Consider the following 21,717-nt stretch of genomic DNA (forward strand, 5'->3'; position numbering starts at 1 on the left):
AAATAAATAAATAAATAAATAAATAAATAAATAAATAAATAAATAAATAAATAAATAATGAGGGGGAGTACATGCCCTATCAGATACATTTGGTAAAGCTATTACAATAAAAATATCTAGGAATAGAGAAATGAATAGATCAGAAAACAATTACACATTTAAAAATTCACTGATGTGATAATGTTGGCATCTAAACTCAGCTAGAAATAGCAAAGGATGATTTAGAACTGACTAATCTTTTGTAAAGAAAAATAGGGCCCTATTTCATAATATACACCAATATTTGTAAATTAGAAATTTACATAAGCATAAATAGAAAAGCCCTAAGACACAAAGGAAGACAGAGATCAATATATTTAACGTTAAAATTATTTAATACCTAATAAAGACCTATAAAGTCCTAAAGACTCATAAAAAGTCATAAGCAAAGGCCAAATGGACAGAAATATTTGCAACATGACAGTTACATAATCTATTTAATCACGAAAAACACTTGAATAGTAAAGTACATAAAAGACCCAAGCAGGCATTTCACAAAAGAAGAAATGCAAATTGACCAATGAACATATGAAAAAGTTCAATCTAATTAGTAATCAAAGAAATGCAAATTAAAACAACAAGATACCACTTTTTGCCTTTTAGATTGGCACAAGATCAAAAATAATGCTAAATGATGGTGCAACTAAAGGGAAGTAGCCCCAGTGCTGGTGGGAATGCAAAAATGGTAATTGCTGGAGAACAAGTTGGGAATATGTATCAAAAGACGTTAAAATGTTAATTGCAGTAATATTTATAATAACAAAAATATCTGAAGCAATATTCATGTTCTTCAATAAGAGAATGGTTGAATAAATCATAGTCATCTTCTGCAGCTCATAAATGAGTAAGTGAAATCTCTGTATTCTGGTCCGGAAACACATTCATGCTAAGAGGTATGAAAAAGTAGAATAAAAGCAAGTTACAAAGTAATCTGAGGGATCTGATCCTGCTTTTATTAAAGGAGATAGAAATCCCAGTGGAAAACACACAACAAATTTAACACTGGTTACCTATTAAATATGCAATATGAGGTATGAAATATGAGACTATTTTTTTCATATGAAGCTCCATAATTTTCCTTTCCTGTAATCAGAATTATAATTATTTTTAATGTAGAAAAGGAAACTTCTTTAAAGTATACCTGGTTTAGATCCAGCAATTTACTTCCAGGAATTTACTCTAAGGGAATAAATATGCACAATTTAGCTAAAATAATACTTATCCAGGCCAGGCATGGTGGCTCACGGCCTGTAATCCCAGCACTTTGGGAGGCTGAGGTGGGCGGATCACAAGCTCAGGAGTTTGAGACCAGCCTGACCAGCATGTTGAAACCCCATCTCTACTAAAAATACAAAAATGAGCCAGGTGTGATAGTGTGCACCTGTAATCCCAGCTACTCAGGAGGCTGAGGCCAGAGAACTGCTTGAACCCGAGAGGCGGAGGTTGCAGTGAGCCAAGATCACACCATTGCACTCCAGTGGGCAACAGAGTGAAACTCCATCTCAAAAAAATAATAATAAATGAAAACACGTACTTACCCACGCATTATTTAAATGAAACTTGGAAACAACCTAAATGTACAATAATAGAGTATTGGTTCTGTTAAAAAAAAAAAAAAGTATATTCATATAACAGAAGGCTACTCAGCTATTAAAATGTAGAGGTCAGTGCAGTGGCTAATGCCTGTGATCCCAGTGTCTTGGGAGGCTGAGGCAGGAGGATCATTTGAGCCCAGGAGTTTGAGACCAACCTGGGCAACATAGCGAGACCTCATTTCTAAAACAAAACCAAAAAAAAAAAACAAATAAGCTGGGCATGGTGGTGCTTTCCTGTGGTCCCAGATACTCAGGAGGCTGAGGTAGGAGGATTCGTTTAGCCTGGGACATCCAGTCTCCAGTGACCTGAAATCGTCCTACTGCACTCAAGCCTGGGCAACAGAGTGAGACCCTGTCTCAAAAGTAAATAAAATGTAGAGCTGACTAGAAAGATGTTCAAAGTAGTACAGTACATTTCCATTACTGTTTTGTATATATTTATGGAATACGTATGTGTAATGCTTTCATATGCATGTAAGTATGAATATGCATATGAAAATTTGAATGGTAATGAGACTGTAGTTTGCTTATATAAATGTCTAATTTGTCTTCCGTGAAAATATTCCTGTGATCGATTGAAAAAAGATTGTTTCCCTTGCTTATCCTAACATAGTTTGATTAGTTTTAATTTTAAAATTTCCATTCCCTAAAAAATAAGGGTAGCTATGCTGCACACCATACACTGCCCTCTGCACTTCATTTGTATTATCTAATTTAATCTCTACAACAAAAAGTAGATGCTTTTTCCTAAAAGAGAAGAAACTGAAGACGGAATGTAAGTAACTTGTCTATGGTCATACATCTGGTAGGAACAGATCCAAGCTTTGAATCCAAGCATTTTGGATGACTTTTACTGCAACTCGTTAACAATAGACCCATGTAAAGGCCTTCTTCAAGGAAACAATCACTAACCCTCTCATCTGTTTTGTTTATTAAGGTATAAATTACCAAAAAAAAATTACATATTCGTAAGGGCACAATGCCATGAGTTTTGTTAAGTATATGCACTCACATAATCACTATCCCAATAAAGATAAAGAATTTTCCCACTATTCCAGAAAGTTGCTTCATGCCACTCTCTAGTTTTTCTCTCAGGACCATGATTTTGATTTTTACTATAGCTAAGTTTTGCCTTTTCTAGAGCTTCACATAAATGTAACCATGAAGTATGTGCTTCTTGGTATCTGGTTTATTTTATTCGACTTAAAGTTTTTAGATTTATCCACAGTGCTCTCATACTTAATTGGATTAATAAGTGTCAAGAAATTATACATATTAAAAATTATAAGATTAATAATGGACTTTAAAAAAAACTAATGTATGTCTCTCCTTGGAGGACTTATTGGTCCCATCTTTCTCAATCTCCAATCACCTGCTAATTTTTTCTTGCAATTTTTTAAAATACAACTTTATTTTTTGCAGTTTTATTACAGTATAATTGACCAATAAAAATCACATATTTATGTATATATTACAATACAATTGACCACTGAAAATTGTATCTACGCTGTACACCGTGAGGTACTGATATTTACAATGTGAAATGATTAAATCAAGCTAATTAACATATTCATTACCTCACACCTTTTTTTGGTGTGTGGTGAGAACATTTAAGATGTAGTCTCTCAGTGATTTTGAGGTATTAGCAATTTTCAAGTATACATTGTTAGCCATAGTCACAATGCTATCCAATAGATCCAGAACTGATTCATTCTAACTGAAATTTTGTACCTTTAACCATCATCCCCTTGTCTCCCCCTCCCCTCCAGCTCTTGGCAACTGCAATTGTACTCTCTACTTCTATAAGTTTGACTTTTTTGGATTCTACATATAAGTGAGATAATCTGTTTTTAAATCTAGCCACACTTAAAACAGTAGATGAATCACAGTTCTTCCTGTAGTCCTTAGGAAAACAGCAAGACAGTATATATATAAATTAACTGAGTAGTATTTCATCAGAAACTGAGGCTGCCTTCAAGGAGATGGGAGGTTAGATTACAGCAACCAGCAGGACCCAGAAGTGAAAATTCTAAAAATCCTTGTAAGGATCTGAGCAGTATTTCCCGCTTTTCCGGCTCAAGCTTCTAATCTCTACTCCTGCATTTGTGTACAGATCAACATCTGAGGTTTTCACATGAATGGTCTTTTTGCTAATGTTACAAGAAGAAATTAAAAAAAAAAAACTACAGGCTTAGAAGAAATATTTAGTTCTTATTTTAAATTAGTAATTTATGAATCCTTTTACAAATGTATAACAATAGACAAATGTTCTTCGCCACTCCATTTTTCACAACAGTGAAACACTGTAAATCTCTTAGGTGTCAATATCTCACATAGAAAATCTGATCTATTACTCATTTTGGCAATATTAACCATTTATATGACATGAGTAAATCTGACCAGTTCTAATCACAAGATTCACTTGATTTTGCATATAACTAGTTCCTAACATATATGAACATGTGTATTAGTTTTAAGGAAAATTGTTTTCTCACTCTGAATATAGTGTTTGAGAATAAAACTTGTTAGTATCCTATAAAAAAGCCATCTAAATATTGTTTAATCAGTTATCAGGTCAGATGGTGCTTTGCTATGTCTTTGTATTGTTACTGAAGTTCTTATATGAGGAGTGGACCAGCTGGCTCTGTGGGGCCGCAGGCCACTGGCTTCCTAGACTTGAGAGAGAGCTAGGGCAGGTGGTATCTAAGGTTTCTCAGGTTTCCAGGTGAAAAGCCCTCCAGGTAACCTCAGTGAAGGTTGAAGGTTCAAGGTTCTAGAGATCATCTGATAGGATCAGCTGAAATCTAAAAAGGTCTTTCTCCTCAACCCCCACTCCAAAACACTTACTCTTTGGACATTCTTAGAAAATACAAATACATATGGGAAACATGATTAAAGAGAAAAAAGGGAAAACCAACCATATTGAGAGAAAAAACTGTTTTTTTCGGGACTGCTTATACACCTTCGCTGTATCACCTTAAGAATGACTCAGACTCATTTTACTTTCCATATGAATCAGAAAAATACTGCTTTTTGTTTATAAAATTTTACTTATAAATTTTTAAGTGCTGAAAAAATATTACATTTTTTATGTCTGCTCCAGTTTTCATCTAGAAGATAACTATTCTGACTCCCATGCCGGCCACTTCTGTTATAGTACAAGTTTCTGCCAGAAATAAAAGCAATTGTTTTCCTAATTGTATGTAAAAGCTACATTTCCATATACAGCCCAATATATACAGACGTACAGTAAAAGAGGAGTTAAAATAAAAAAAAAAATCACCACATACTTTGGGGCATGTATTTTAAATATAACTTTAATTCTACTTTAATGTTAAAACATACCTTTATTGGTAAAAAAATATGAAGTGAAACTATTCATAAATTGATATTTGATATCAGTAGATAAAAATATAGAAATCATATATTGACACTTTTTTGCAAGTTATGATAATTAAATCCTTATGAATGATATACAATTTTGCTTGGCGGCATGTGGTTTATTATTTGAAATCTACTGGTTCATTAGTATCATACTGGTTATAGCTAGTTGTTTCAGAACATTAACTGTCCTCTCACATTACTTACAGAGATACTGGGGACCATCTGTTCTTGCAAGGGATTTAAGTATATATCTACTGGGTATCATGCTATTTATTTAATTCAGCACCCACTTCCTATTGTTGTATTTTCTTGGGGGGAAAAGTCAACTTAATTACAGGGAATAAAGATAACCTCTCCTGGCAGGTTACCTTGTCACCATGAGAGCAAAGCGGGACCTACTTAAAGTAGGTTACGGTGGTTAACAAGAAGAGCAAAACCAACAAGACTTAAGAATATTTAGCAAAGGTTTAACAAAAATAGAACAGTGAATGGCACTTTTAAAAATATTACTGTAAGCCTCGGGCTTGTCTAAATCAATCTCGGCACATCTGTCTGATGTAGACCGTAAACAGGATTAGAGCTGGATTTATCTGCTTGGCGCTAATTGTGCTCACAGTTTCTGCACATGTCCACTTTTTAAAATACTGCCTGTAAAACAGGCCTGCCTGATAGATGGCTCCCACAACATGGTGTATACACACACTTATGGTATATTAGATGGTTAAGCAATGTGATGTCTAACAATTTTTTTGGCTCTTCAGAATTAGTTATCTAATCCCCTAATTAAAAATACAAAATTCTGTTTGAATACACCACATACTGAGATAAATCTGTGAAGCAAGGGACCAATAAATTTAAATACACTTTAATTGTTAGAAGAAAACACAATTTAATTGTTAATAATCAGGTTAAACTAGGGTTTAAACAAATAGGGCTGCTCCTGTAGTTTACTGAAAGATGACAAAACATTTGTTAGCAGAAAAGCTTAAATTCCTAAATACATACATACATCAAGAGTTACAACAAAGTAGGTTTCTTATCCAGTGAAAGAATTAGAGAGAAATTTTTCAACTTATTTTCAGAGAGAAAGAAAATTCAGGTCCAATACGCAAACGTCACATTTTTATCAGATCAAATTAAAAATACTGAATTTCCATCTTTTTTCCATGTAGTTATTTCTTTCATGTGTAAACGGCTGAGATACTTAAGAATGTAAGCATTTGAGGATATACAGATATTTTCGCTTGAAGTCTAAAATGAATTAATGAAACAGTCAAAATCTATATTCTTTCTTTTTTTTTTTTGAGACGGAGTCTCACTCTCTTGCCCAGGCTGGAGTGCAGTGGTGCCATCTCGGCTCACTGCAAGCTCCGCCTCCCAGGTTCACGCCAGTCTCCTGCCTCAGCCTCCTGAGTAGCTGGGACTACAGGCGCCCACCACCAGGCCCGGCTAATTTTTGTATTTTTAGTAGAGACAGGGTTTCACTGTGTTAGCCAGGATGGTCTCAATCTCCTGACCTCGTGATCTGCCTGCCTCGGCCTCCCAAAGTGCTGGGATTACAGGCATGAGCCACCATGCCCGGCCTAAATGTTATTTTTTTTTTTTTTTTTTTTTTGAGATGGAGTCTTGCTCTGTCACCCAGGCTGGAGTGCAGTGGCCGGATCTCTGCTCACTGCAAGCTCCGCCTCCCGGGTTTACTCCACTCTCCTGCCTCAGCTTCCTGAGTAGCTGGGACTACAGGCGCCCGCCACCACGCCCGGCTAGTTTTTTGTATTTTTTAGTAGAGACGGGGTTTCACCGTGTTAGCCAGGATGGTCTCGATCTCCTGACCTCGTGATCCGCCCGTCTCGGCCTCCCAAAGTGCTGGGATTACAGGCTTGAGCCACCGCGCCCGGCCAAATGTTATTCTTTGAGCTTTAAAATATACACAATAAAAATGCTAATCTTTATTCAAAACATTTAATACCTATGATGTACAAAGTGACATTAACAATGTTACATTACATGGTCTATGTTTAATCATAAATACCACATAAAATTGGTAAATTCTTTGCAAAAGAACACTATAATAGAAAATGAGAACTGTTTGACTTTCAATCACAATCTTCTAAAGCTTTTTTCTTGATATATATTTTTCACATTCCAAATATCCTGGCTAGTTCTTAGAAATTAATTTCCCTAGATCTCTACCATCAGTAAAAGAGTAGGTCTATATGTATAGTCTTGTTTTATATAAACATTCAGGAGAAATTGGTGAATTAAGTACATTTTTTCAATGCTTATGATAAACTAAAACATCTTCATCAGCAATCCTCAATGTGTAGTCTCAAAGAGTATACAGTGTAAAAACGATTTTTATAATAATACTAAAGATGTCATTTACCTTTCCTACCATATTAACATTTGCACTAAAGGTGCAAAAGAGTGGGTAAAACTCCTGGAGTGTCAGTATGAATCAAGGTGGGGCACCAAATTTTACTAATTGCTGCATTCTTCACTAACTCAAACTGAGTTTAAAAAATCCAGTTTTAAAAATCTCCGTTTAAAAACTCAGTTTAAAAAAATCAACTGTTCTTGATGAAGCAATAACACTTATTTTTTAAAAATCTCTACCCTTGAGTACATTTTTAAAAATGTTACGGGTAATAACAATGAAAAGTATGTATACAGCATTTCTGCTACAAATGGAAATGGTGGTTCGCTCCAGTAGAAACACTTATACCATTTCAGTTGCAGCTGAACTAGCTGTTTTTCATAGAGCACCACTTTTTACTTGAAAGATCTGACAATACAGACTCTGGTATTCAGGCAGCAGCATTTGGTAAACATTTTCTGGAAAATGAACAAAGCGAGTCAGTAACTAAAGGAAAGCAACTGAGAACTTTGTCATTGATAAAATATAAGGTTTTGAGTAAAATTAGAATTTTGTAAAACTTGTAAGCGTGATGATGATCTTAACAGCTTTCTAATCTTTAATTTTCTGATGAGACTGGCAGTGATATTAGACTTTTTAAAATACTCTATAATAAAATTTGTCAACATTTAGTAAACCAAATTTTCCAAAAGGCCAATACAGAATGTTACAAAATCATACATGGGCAAAATATCCATTCAAAGTACAAAATAGACCAATACATTTTCAAATAGCAGACTACAATTAAATTGATATATTTTCAGATTTCAAATTATAACCAGCCTTTAAGGAACTAGCACTTGACAAGTTTGGCTATAGTATCAAAGGAGAATATCCACAGTTATCTGAACACATTAAAAGACATTTCCTTTTCAGCTCCACATCTGTGTTAAACTGGAGTTTTCCTTACATACTTCAATCAAAGCAACATATTCACAACAGACTGGATGAAGAAGCATTCTGAGATTTCAGCTGTCTTCTATTAAGCCAGACTTGAAAAAACTCAGAAAGTCAAATACCACATGTTCTCACTTTATGTGGGTGCAAAATAATGTATACATAGGAACAGAGTGTGGAATGATACAAAAAGGAGACTCAAGAGGGTGAGAGGGAGGTGGATGTTGAAAAATTATTTAATGGGTACAACGTATGTTATTTGGGTGATGATATACTAAATTCTCAGACTTCACCACTAAGCAATATATCTGTGCAACAAAATTGCACTTGCACCCCTTAAACTTACACAATATTCTTTTTAGAAAAGGGAGATGTGAAAAAATTTAAAATAGAAGGGTGGTACTCCTTTTTTTATTGTTTTGGAAAATAGTTATTTTTAATACAAATATTTATGTTAATATGCAATGAACTTATTTACTGTTATTTTTATTTTATTTTTATTTTGTTGAGACAGAGTCTCACTCTGTTGCCCAGGCTGGAATCCAGTGGCACAATCTTGGCTCACTGCAACCAACCTCCATCTCCCTGGGTTCAAGCAATTCTCGTGCCTTAGCCTCCTGAGTAGCTGGGATTACAGGCGCCCGCTAGCACGCCTTGCTAATTTTTGTGTTTTTAGTAAAGACAGGGTTTCACCATATTGGCTGGTCTTGAACTCCTGATCTCAAGTGATCCACCCACCTTGGCCTCACATAGTGTTGAGATTACAGGTGTGGGCCACCATGCTAATCTTTTCTGTTATTTTTAAATAGTAAATATTTTTAATGTCTATTTAATTTCTAATATAACAAATATCAATGGTTGTAACTTAAATAAATGGTCTTTTGTGGTTTTCAATGATTTAAGAGTATAAAGGGGTTCCAAGACCAAAAAACTTGAGAACTCCTGGTATACAGTCTTATAAAGGCAGGCATACCATTATGAAAATTAAGCCTAAAATGGCATGATTCATGCACTGCATCTTTGATCACCTTGTATTAAATACCTAAGATTTTATTACTAGATTATTTTTACACTGTCTATGCAATAAGTTCCTATTACATCTGAATCATGAAATAAAGCAATTTGAAATATTTAATATTCTATACCCCAAGTTCATCATCCAATGTGATTGGCTTTCATCATTTTCATTCAAGAAGGGCACTTTTGTTGAGATCATTTATTCCTTGATTTGACTAGCTACTTATGTATTTGCCCAGACCTTTCTTTTATACGTCCACTTCCATCTCAGTCCCTAAGAAAAACACTGATAAATGTACAGGGTTGAGGGAGGTCTCCAAGAATGGCACCAACAGAAAATATGACCTTAATGGACTCATCTTAATACAAAATCTAGTCTTTTTTTGGCATTATCAGTTCAGCTACACATATCAGTTTGTATATACAGTTCATATATACTATACCAGATGATCTTTGCACCAATTCCTCCTGAGCCTCAGATTATGGTAATTGGTCCTTTCTCCAGTGTCTCAGCAATTCACTTCAACAGTATCTTCATCATTATCCTCATCTCCAATCTCTGTATCCCAGCACCTAGCTTAATGCTTCAAACACAGGCTAGGCTTCCAATAAAAGTTTGTTATTGACTGTATTTACTACCAATCAGAAGATCCCTTAATCACACTGTATGCATTTCCACCTCTGGACCTTTGCTCCTTCATTTCCTAGCACATGGAAGGCCTTCTTGACTCCAGTCTTTTCAAATATTAACCAACTGTCAAAGCACACTGAGCCACTCTTCTAAATAATAACCTTCATTTCTCAGTCCCTGTGAACTCTTAAGGCCCACTACTACTCAGTTAACATTTAATCGCATATCAGAAGTTATTAACTTACCAGAGGGTGAAGGTTCAAAGGTCTTTGAAAGCCTTTAATAACTTGTTATAAAATACTAATTAAATGGTGGTTTTAAGATGGTGGTAGTGGGAGGGGTTAGAGAAAGAATAAAACTGTAGTAGTTCAAGGTAAGTCTAAATTTAACAAGTTTGAATACCTACTGCATTCCAGGCACTTCTTTGTGTATATTAAAATGTTAATATTAGTGTAACTGAACCTCCATGGGCAACTGTTTCTATGAGAACAAAGGAAAAAGTGCTTAAACCTTTTGTGGCCTGAACTTGCTGGACTGCAGGAACAGAATGAGATCTAAAACACAATGATGGCTTCTATTGTCAGGGTCTAAGGATTATGTCTGGGCGTGGGATTCCTTATTGGTAAAGGCCCTTACATCTCACAGTTAGACTCACTAATACTCTTTTTCCTGGGAACCTCAAGGATAGTCATATGTACTTTGCTCTCACCTCTGTCATTACTGTCAGCCAATGTAGTACCACTGCAGGTCAGACCCCATTACTTCCCAGCAGTCATGGTGAGGATATCGCACAGCCCTCTAAATTATCCAAAGGGTTCTGCTACTTAGAAACACTAAAAGTCTGACTTTTATACCATGCCCATTCGGTTCTCCCCTCAATGCTCTCATTACCTGATCATAAGATGACAATGTATTCAGAACAACTGTTCGAAGTTCAGAGTATTTGAACTCGGCACGGGCAGATCTGTGTTGTTGGAAAGGAGAAGAACCTTTACCCGAGAGATTAAAGTAATTGTTGCCGGGCGCGGTGGCTCAAGCCTGTAATCCCAGCACTTTGGGAGGCCGAGACGGGCGGATCACGAGGTCAGGAGATCGAGACCATCCTGGCTAACACGGTGAAACCCCGTCTCTACTAAAAATACAAAAAAACTAGCTGGGCGAGGTGGCGGGCGCCTGTAGTCCCAGCTACTCCGGAGGCTGAGGCAGGAGAATGGCATAAACCCGGGAGGCAGAGCTTGCAATGAGCTGAGATCCGGCCACTGCACTCCAGTCCGGGCGACAGAGCGAGACTCCGCCTCAAAAAAATAAAAAATAAAATAAAGTAATTGTTATTTTTACTTGAAGACTGGTCCTAGAACCAGGAAAGAGGTAGAAGAGATTCACCTAACAGCCTCTAGGACACCTGAACTCCTCAGTCCACCTTCCTGATGCCAGCAATGGGACTATTGTGGTTAGGGATCACTTTGGGGTACACAGTGGCAGGGAAGAAAGGGAAGATAAAAGGAAACTGTCAGAAGCCTTGTTGACTGAACATCCAAAAGTAAGCTTCAATCACACATATAATTCAAGATGTTCTAAAAAGTATTTGTAAAACGTTATTCACATGATGAGTATTTTTAGGCCTAGACCTACTGGAGACAAAGGGAAGGTGATAAGCAATTTTAATATAGCTTATCACGGTTTGATTTCTAAAATCCAACTTAACAACATTCAAGACAAAGGTCATGTTTATTTTTAATATGCTAGGCAAATGGGGGATATGAACCTTTCATTTCCAATTAAAAGAATATAGTTGACAAATATATTTGGTTTTCGTTTTTGCCATTGAAGAAAGATAAGAGTTGATTCCACAAGAAAGAAAAATTACAGAGAAATGACTTATAAAATGTAGTCAAATTTCCTAAGTCTATAAGTTATTTTCAGTTGGACTTACTCAAAATATAAGGAAAAAATTTAAGTCTTCATAAAATTTTAAGTCTTAATAAAAACTTTAAATTTTAATAAACACACATATACTTCACAAATTATGCCAGTCAGCTGATATAATTTAGGCTCCTAGTCACATGAAATATGATACCCTACCAACATATTTGAAGTAAAACAAAATTTTAAAAACCATTTTGGAGTAGAAATTAGAGGAAGCCAATTTTATTGAAAATTGACTCAGTCTGATACTAAAATAAGCTAAATGTTTATACCTTGGCATTCTACATAGATGGTAATTATATAAGTGTGTTTCCATTTTACAACAGTTTTAAAATAATAATTTCTTCTCCATGCCTTTCACCATAACACAATTACTACCGCATAGTTAGTACTATGATAAGAAGCCAAAATTAAAGGTGAAGTTGAGAAAGTATTACCTGATGAGAAAATTTTAGAGAAAAACATTCTAGATCAAGTATTTTATATACTTAGGTACACTATGTAGTATGTAATCAATGTAAAATAGCTTATAGGATTATAGCAAGCCATCTTCTCTGTGCTGTAATACTGTCAGTTTTTTTTTAGAAAGATAAATTTGATATCAATACGATGTGACACAACTGCATCAAACCTTAATTTCACTCACAGTAAGAAGTCACAGGATTAAATAACACTGTGCAGTCTTTTAGAAAAGTTTATTGCTTCCAGATGGATTCAAGTTTCCTTTCAGCCCTGATTACATCTAATATGCACAGGGTGCCAACATTATAAAGGACAGAGTCAAAAATATCATTTATATAGATAGCAAGGGGTGGAGCAGGGGAACTCTGGCTTCTAAATAGGTTCTGCTAATCAAGTCTTGACTATTTTTAAGAAATCATAATAAGCATTTAATGAAAAACAAACATCATACTATATAAATGTCTTCAATAATGGCTGTTCCACAGAAAAACACAAATCTACAGTAAAGTAGCCATAAAATGACTCCTAGCTCAAGCCGCATGCTCTTTGCCCCCATGTTGGGCTGTGCCATGTGTCACACCGCATGGGGCTTGCTACCAAGATGTCCACCTGTGCCTCTGTGGCAGAAGAGGCATCCATTTTTATTTCATTTAGTAGGAGTACTATTGAATATAAGCCATTGCAATCAGATATAAATAGACCTTCAAAAATAGTGACTACTCATAGGCATGTTTGCTAACTTTAAGGCTGCACGTAAATGACCACCTATATTTAAAAGAACATTTTCTTATGCAACTGAACTATCACTAACAAAATAAATGAAGTCTTTTTCATAAAACCCCCAAAAAAGTACTCTCCATAATACAAATTAAAAAATAAAATCACATCCATTCTAGCTAATCTTGGGGAGAAAAACAAAAATGATTGAAGTATTTCAGTAAGATCAGATGTCATTTTTAAAAAATATAGTAAAACTAAGAATACTTCTATATTTCCCATTTTCTTAAAAACTTTCCAAATGTTGCCCTGAAAAAATTACACAAATTACAAAGTTGATTGAATATAAATGTTAAGCAATTTATTATGATTCCTTAAAACAGATTAGCAATTTAAATATAATTATGGTCCCAAAGCTCTAAAGAGGAGGAAAATGATTTCTGGAAATACATAAAATCTTTCTTACTAGAGCACTGTTTGAGAATGTGGGATTACAATAATTCCTGCTCATGCCTAACTTTCTCCTGTGGAGTGTATTCAACCAAAACTAGACAAATATCATTATGATACTTTTTTACTCATAATTCTTTAGAGAGACTAAGTTCCTTTATGTAAGGAAAATAAACGAATGTTAAAATTTCAGGTGATCTTCACAAAAGTTTCTCACTATCTTGTATTTTCGATTAGTTCCATATGTGATACTTAAAATGAATGTATTAAAATTTTTAAGTAGATTGAAATAGTGATAATATCTTTTAGATTGAAATAGTGATAACATCTTTCAACTATCTATCAACTATTTAAAAATGCTTGAAGACACAGGGCGATCAGAAAAGGATGAAATTACATTAAAATGTAACTTGAAGTTACAGGCCAAATCAATAACAGATCAATAAAACAAGGTTCAACCAGTTAGGCTACCAGGAACTAAAATGGATAATGGGTTTTATGTCAGCAGATGACTCATCCATTAAGTATTTCACATAGCCCTAAAACTAATAAGTGTTTGTGTTAACTATCCCTAATCAAATAGTACTTTGTTTCCAATAATGATTAACTATTCTTAAACTGGCCATTGTCTTGGTCTAAATAGTATGTATTTGAGTGAAAAATGATTTGAGCTTCACTCTTTTAATATTGTTAATTGGAAACTTTCCACATGCCAGTCTTGTTCTACGCAGAGAAGCCTTTTAGACAGAGATCTTCCTTGACTACCCAATAATTGTTGAACAAAGATTGGAACAAAATAAGGGAGCATGCTGTGTAGGTACGGGTCTAGAATCTCTCATCTGCAATTCTGAAATCCCCAAAGCTCCAAAAACATTTTTTTCTTAAGTCATTTGGCAGCAAATCCTGAGCTGACCTCATTCTGCAGCTGAACTGACAATGAGATTTGAGTCTTTACTCATCCCTCTTAGCACGGGCATTCTTAATGTTTCATTCAGAAATATTGTTTAATTATGAAACGCTACCACAAACCAGCTGTGAGTGTTATGTAATATATATACCCCATTTTGGCTCTCTAAAATCTGTAAATATCTGAATTTTAATACATAGCTGGTTCCAAGGGTTTCTGGGCAAAGGGAACAGTAAGCATCAAGGTCCTGTGGCAAAGGCATACTTGGTGTATTCAAGGAACAGTAAGATGTGGCTGGTGCTAGTAAGAAAGCCAGAGAAGGATAAGACATAAGAGTAGAGGTGTCGGCCGGGCGCAGTGGCTCAAGCCTGTAATCCCAGCACTTTGGGAGGCCGAGATGGGCGGATCACGAGGTCAGGAGATCGAGACCATCCTGGCTAACATGGTGAAACCCCGTCTCTACTAAAAAAATACAAAAACTAGCCGGGCGAGGTGGCGGGCGCCTGTAGTCCCAGCTACTCGGGAGGCTGAGGCAGGAGAATGGGGTGAACCCAGGAGGCAGAGCTTGCAGTGAGCTGAGATCCGGCCACTGCACTCCAGCCTGGGCCACAGAGCCAGACTCTGTCTCAAAAAAAAAAAAAAAAAAGAGTAGAGGTGTCAGACACAAGTAGCCCATGTGGAGTGATATACACTTACATTAAGGACATTGGATTTTAAGCTGAACATGCAGAAGAATGATGTGCTCTAATGTACACTTTTAAATTAACATCTGGGCCAGGCATGGTGGCTCATTCCTATAATCCCAACACTTTGGGAGGCTGACGCAGAAGGATTACTTCAGGCCAGGAATTCAAGACTAGCCTGGGCAGCAAAGAGAGACCCCATCTCTAGTAAAAGTTAAAAAAAAAAAAAATTAGTCAAGTGCGGTTGTGTGCCTGTAGGCCCAACTACTGGAGAAGCTAAGGCAGGAGGATCACTTGAGCCCAGGAATTAAAGGCTACAGTGAGCTATGATCACCACTGCATTCCAGCCAAGGCAAAAGGAAGACCCGATCTTAAAACAAACAAAAACAAAGTTGCTACATGGAGGACAGACACTACTCCAGATGAGAAATACAATACTCCAGGCGAGAAATGAGAATGTGCAACACCAAGGTGGTGACAATGATGCTGCTCAAACATGGATATATTTCAAAGGAAGAGGCAACAGGATTTGTTGATGAGTTGGATGTAGAATGAAAGACAAACAGTGGAATGTAGCAGGTCTCCAAGTGTTTTTGGTTTGGACAATCAGAATAATGAAGTTCCCACTTACTGAAATGGGAAAGTCTATAGGAGGTACATATTTAGAGGGTACAAGAGAAAATGTGGAGTTTGTTGTAGAACATAAGTTTGAGAAGTTTATTAGACCTATAATATTTAAGTAGAAGATTTATAAAACTGGAATTCTGAGGCGAGGTCTAAAGATATAAATTTGAAAGACATGAGTATTTAGATAGTATTTGAAGCCAGAAATTAGAGAAGGTCCAACCAGAGAAAGAATAGAAATAGAGACAAGAAAAAGTCAGAGGACAGACATGGGAAAATGAGAATACCCAAGCATGGAGACCGGGAAAAAGAAGTCCAGTGGGATAGGAGGAGAACCAAAAGAATTACATCCAAGAAGGCAGGTGAAGAAAATTGTATCAAGGAGCATCATGTGACTACCTGTCAGACTCTCAACAGGTCAAATCAGATGAGGACTGACCTTGATGAGTGAGCTGTGGAGTGACAGGGGTCAAAGTCTGACCACAGGAGATTCAAGAAGGAATGAAAAATAAAGTGAATGTATAAGTCATCTAGCTAGAAAGTTGGGGGGTGGAGTGAGCCAAAAAAAAGGGGGGGTCCAGGTGCTCTACAAAGATTATCTCAGTTAATCCTCACAATAGTTCTATAAGGTAGAAATCACCTCACTTTACATATGAAAATGTAGAAGATAAGGTGTACCATTTTTTAAATGAGAATTTAGAATCTGATAAGCAAGTATTCCTCATTATCAAAGTTTATCTTCTTATACTATCACACAGCTTCCTATCAATTCACCATATAAATAAACAAATATTGAGAAAATAGCATCATGTTCCCAGAAAGGACACTGGTGTAGGAAGAGAAAGCATAGATTTAGTCCCAAACTCTGTCACCAATCTTGAGGGAAATGCTTTCATTTTTGAGCCTGACGGGTCATTCCTAAAATAAGAGGATTAGAATAGACGCATTCATTCATTCGACAAATATTTGTTGAATCTCTATGTGCTGGAAACTATTCTAGGAGTTAGAGAAACAGGGGCAAACAAAACAGAAACTTACCCTCTGGTAAGAAAAATGATAAATATTCAATGTAATCTGAAGTTTCTTTCATGCCTAAAATGCTATATTGTTTAATAATAGACAAAAATTCTGTTCTATGTAGTGCAAATAAGTTTAGATTCATTGTGTCACTGAATGCTCACTACACCATAAACTGGGTGCTATTATTACGATCCATTTTACAGATTGTGAGGAGACACAGATAAGCTTAGAGTTTAAATAGCTTGCCCCAGTCTCAAGAGTGGCAAATTCCAAATTCTAACATATTCTGGCTCCAAAAAACCACCCTTTGATCACTTTAAAGATTATTGTAATATACTATGATAATACTTCATTTGGCTGGTGTTTACCTCTCCCTTCCTATTATTTTGCTTTTGTTTTGTTTTGTTTTTGTTTTTGATGGATCTCTGAATGTTCAAAATGGAAAACAATGAAGACTAAGGGAAAAAGCAAATTATAAAAGAGGAACTGCAGTAGAAGTGAACAGTGATACTTGCTTGAAAAAAACTCAAGAAAAACCAATATAGTAGAGTAACAAGAACAAAAAAGAGATCTGAGAAGGCACAGGAAGGAAAGAATAGCCGCCCTTGAGATGGTGACTCTGGTCAGTCACCCACTGATGCCACACGCCTAACTGTAAAGGACAGTTGGCAGGTGGGTCAACTACAGCTCCCCAGGTTTGCTCTATCAGAGGAGACTGGCTTCTCCTATTCTCTCCCAAATCACCCAAACATGTTGTTCATTTAACAACTTTACCAAGAAGCCAAACTTCTAATGGGTATGACAAAGTAAATATGCTCCCTCAATAGCTCAGAAAGGAAATCAAGGTACCGTTTGATACTTTTTGGTATGATCATGTCAAAAAGGAAAGCAGTTCTTGAGAGTGGGTACTGGGGAAAAAGGTGAGATCCTTATAGAAACCAGAAGAGGAGAAAAGATGCAGGGATGAGTCACTTGGCCTTACTACCAGAGAGGTCACCTTCTGATTTTCAGCTGACAACCAGTATCTGGCTCTTGCCTTTGGACCAGGGATCTCCAGCCAGCACTAGGTCCACATGGACTCTCATTGGCTGGAAGCCGGTTTATCTTCCCTAGCTTTCAACATAGAGTGGTGATATAAGAGTAGCTGGATTTTCCTTTTCGAAGAATTAGTCTTATAATACAGTATTTGCCCCCAGTAGTCTGAAGATATTTAGAGATCACACTGGTTTCACACTGCTTGTAAAGGTGAGAAACATATTTTCTATCAGTAATCCATGTAGCTGCAAAATTTGAGTGTCTCTTCCATGTCAAGTGCTTTCTGAGCTAAATATTGAGGATTTGAGGTTGATTAAATATGGTTCTTTCCCTGTAGCAGTTTGGTACAATGGAGAATGGAAACGAACTGTCATGTGGACCTTCACCAAACTCTTATTTCCAACTTACTACCTTACAAAAGGGGGCATCCTGAGTGTCTCCTAAAGCAAACTAAGAAATCCTAATTAGTAAAAAAGTTCTACTAAGAAATTTACAGGATACATTAAGAGAAGAAACAGAAATTGAGAGATATAGAAAATAATGAAAAGGTATAATTGAAATAAGAGCAAGCAGAAAAAATTACCAGGAGTTGCCTCATGTGATGCTGCTACTCTTGCTACTCCTAGGGAGGAATAAATCTTTTCCCAAAGATTTTGGGGAAATCTATCAAATTCCATTTGTACTCATCCTAAAAATTTTATGTGTCCTACTCACAATGCAAACTTCTTTACCAATTCCAACCCAGGATAGGATGAGTATTTCTTTGGACGAAAACTAATGATCATGTAGTGGGGAATAGAAATTTGAACACAACAATCTGGTTTCATCATCTTGTGGTTTTCCTTTGGATCCTGAGTTCAGCTGCGGAAATACACAGACTTTGCCGAAGAGGAAAACATTCCCACACTCCATGACTGTAAGGAACACTGCATACATCACTATCCTCAGTACTAAAACACTAGATGTTGCGATAGCACACCAGCCCTGAAATGTGCCACTCTTTATTAGTCATCATTTTTTCTTAACAGATGGGAAAATTGTGCTACAGCAATATTCTACTGATGAAGGAGCTGTTCAGAATTAGAAACTAGGTGAGAGCTCATTTATAAGATCATCAACAATAAAAAATACATGCTCATCATTAAGATATATAAAATAAGATACATGACAGGAATCATTTAAGAATATTCTCAAAACATAAATGTCTTGTCCTGAAGATTTCATTTGTGTTCAGAATATTTGTGTTAAAAAAAAAAATTAGATGACCTTGGTAGCAACCAGCTATTTAGACCATGACTACTGACAAACTCTTATTTAAGCTTCAGACTCCAAAAACCAACACCACCAACTTCAGAAATTTTTGTAAGGCCTTCACAACTTTGTAGCTACTTGTTTAAGAAATCGTTTGCACAGTGGTTCTCAAACTGACCTCCAGATAATTCCTCCATAACCCAGACCTAAGCAGCTCTGCTTTACTTTACCTATTGGGAGAGAAGAAAGAGGGTGTTTTAAAATGGCCTTGGAATGAAAGAGAGAATACAGAAAGTACTGCTTTAATACAGTCATTGGTAAAAATAACTATGGATTTGTTTCAGTTACTGGCATGCTTAAAGATCAGACATCAGTTCATTTGTTTGAAATGCTCTATTTTCAGTGGGCATAAAAAACAAAAAGGCAGTAACCCCCAAAGGATTAGTCCAAAGCCTCAGTATCAATATACATATTAGGATTTGGAATCCTGGAAACCTCTTCCAAAAAGCTGTTCAAAGAATTTTCAGATAATGAAATTGAGATTTTTTCTGCTCTTCAAGGGGATAAATGAGCTAAAGTTTACACAAGTTCATTTTCCTTTTAATGTACGTATTTTAGAATTATATTATTTTTTAATATATGCATGCAGTTACCACCTACACAAGATTATTATAATCTAACCCAAGTAATTACTGCTGAGATCAGCAAGTTAATGCTCTTTGTTTGCCAAATTTTTGTTTCCCCAAGAACAAATCCCACTCAATAAAGATGTGTTTCCAGGATACATATAATTATGCTGGGTACAACATCTGTTGCTTTGCATTTTCAGAGCCTTACCAAATCAAGATAAGAACACGCTTCTATGTCTACTTTAGGGAGAATGACTGTAGTAAAAGCTTAAATACTCAGATTTTTCAAAAAGCAGTATTCATCAAAAACAGAAACAAATTCTAATTTAACTATTTCCAAATTGAATTAACTCATTTTAGTCCTTATCATCGTTTCACATGGTCATATCATTTTTTAATATGATTCAATAATCCTGAAAATTATCTTTCCTATGATTTTATATAAGAATCTTAGTTCTACCAACTTCAACCTCAGTTATCTTTCAGAAGCAGAATGCCTAACCAAAAAAAAGGTAATCACTTATGATCAAGAACAGCAGAAAAATAATATCGGTGCCCTCTTTTCTGGTATTTCCTCTCAGGAAAACAATGGATTTAGATAACAGATAGGGCAGTGTTGCACTTTTAAATGTAGGTCAGTATTTCTGATTGTACTAGGAAAGTAAATGCTCAGACTTGAATAAAGCAGGGTAATAGCCACCGAAGTCACTTTTCTGCATGGCCTTTTAAGGTTGCGCCCAGCAACCAGATAATCCTAAGAACTTTTCAATATGTTTGGTAATTACTTATTGGCAAGATTTATCAGGAAGACGCAAAATGAACACTGATTTCAGTATCAAAATATGAAATAAACATGTAATAAATGGGGGGGTTGACACTACTCTCTCCTCAAACATCAGTAGTCATAGACCAAAAAAAAAATCTGTTATGAATTCATACTTTCAGAAAACTGTAGAACAAGCAAATTCATGACATTGCTAGTGATATTCAGATGTATTTCACTATCTTTGAGAGCTACTACTGCTATTTCCCCTGTCTATGTAACAAGATGATTATTTATGCTACATTTAGACTGATTAGATTGACCAAGTTCCGCAGAGTTGGAGTTGAGAAAACCTACTTAAAATGCAAAAAATTACCCATCTTTCCAAGCCATTTGTAATATGTTCCTTTATATTCCTTCTCACTTGACTAACAATTCTTTATTTCTTGGTGTTATATATCATTTTTAAATAATCATACATTAACCATTGTATTGAAAAAAAAAACACAAAAAGCCTCACCTCACTATTAATAGGAATTTAAGGGGAAGAATAAAACCCACTTTTTTTTTTTTTTTTTTTTTTTTTTTTTGAGACAAGTTCTCACTCTGTAACCCAGGCTGGAGTGCAGTGGTGCGATCTCTGCTGTGACCTCTGCCTCCTGGGCTGTAGCGATCCTCCAGCCTCAGCATCTTGAGTAGGTGGGACTACAGGTGAGTACCACCAAGTCCAGCTAATTTCCCCATCCCCCACCACCACCTCCCCCACGCACAGAGATGGGGTTTTGCCATGTTGCCCAGGCTGATCTTGAACTTCTGGGCTTAGGCAATCTACCTTCCCTGGTCTCCCAAAGTGCTGGAATTACAGGTGTGAGCCACCACACCTGGCGAAAACCCACTCTCAAGGTTGGAAAAGAAAGATCTAGGTAAAGAAGAACTATAGCAAATCCACCTGTTATGGACTGACTTGTGTTCCCCTAAAATATGTTGAAGCCCTAACCCCCAATGTGACTGTATTTGGAGATAGGGCCTTAAATAAGGTAATTAAGTTAAATGAGGTCATAGCATAGGGTCCTAATCCAATAGGACTGGTGTTCTTACAAGGAAGACAGCAGAGATCTCTATCCATGCAGGCAAAGAGAAAAGGCCACATGAGGATGCTGTATGAAGGTGGCCACCTGAAAGTCAGGAAGAGAACCCTCTTTGGAAGCCAACCCCAATGGCACCTTGATCTTTGACTTCCAGCCTCAAGAACTGTGAGAAGATAAATTTCTGTT

This window comes from Piliocolobus tephrosceles, chromosome 11, assembly GCF_002776525.5.
Source record: "Piliocolobus tephrosceles isolate RC106 chromosome 11, ASM277652v3, whole genome shotgun sequence".
Classification (NCBI taxonomy): domain Eukaryota; kingdom Metazoa; phylum Chordata; class Mammalia; order Primates; family Cercopithecidae; genus Piliocolobus; species Piliocolobus tephrosceles.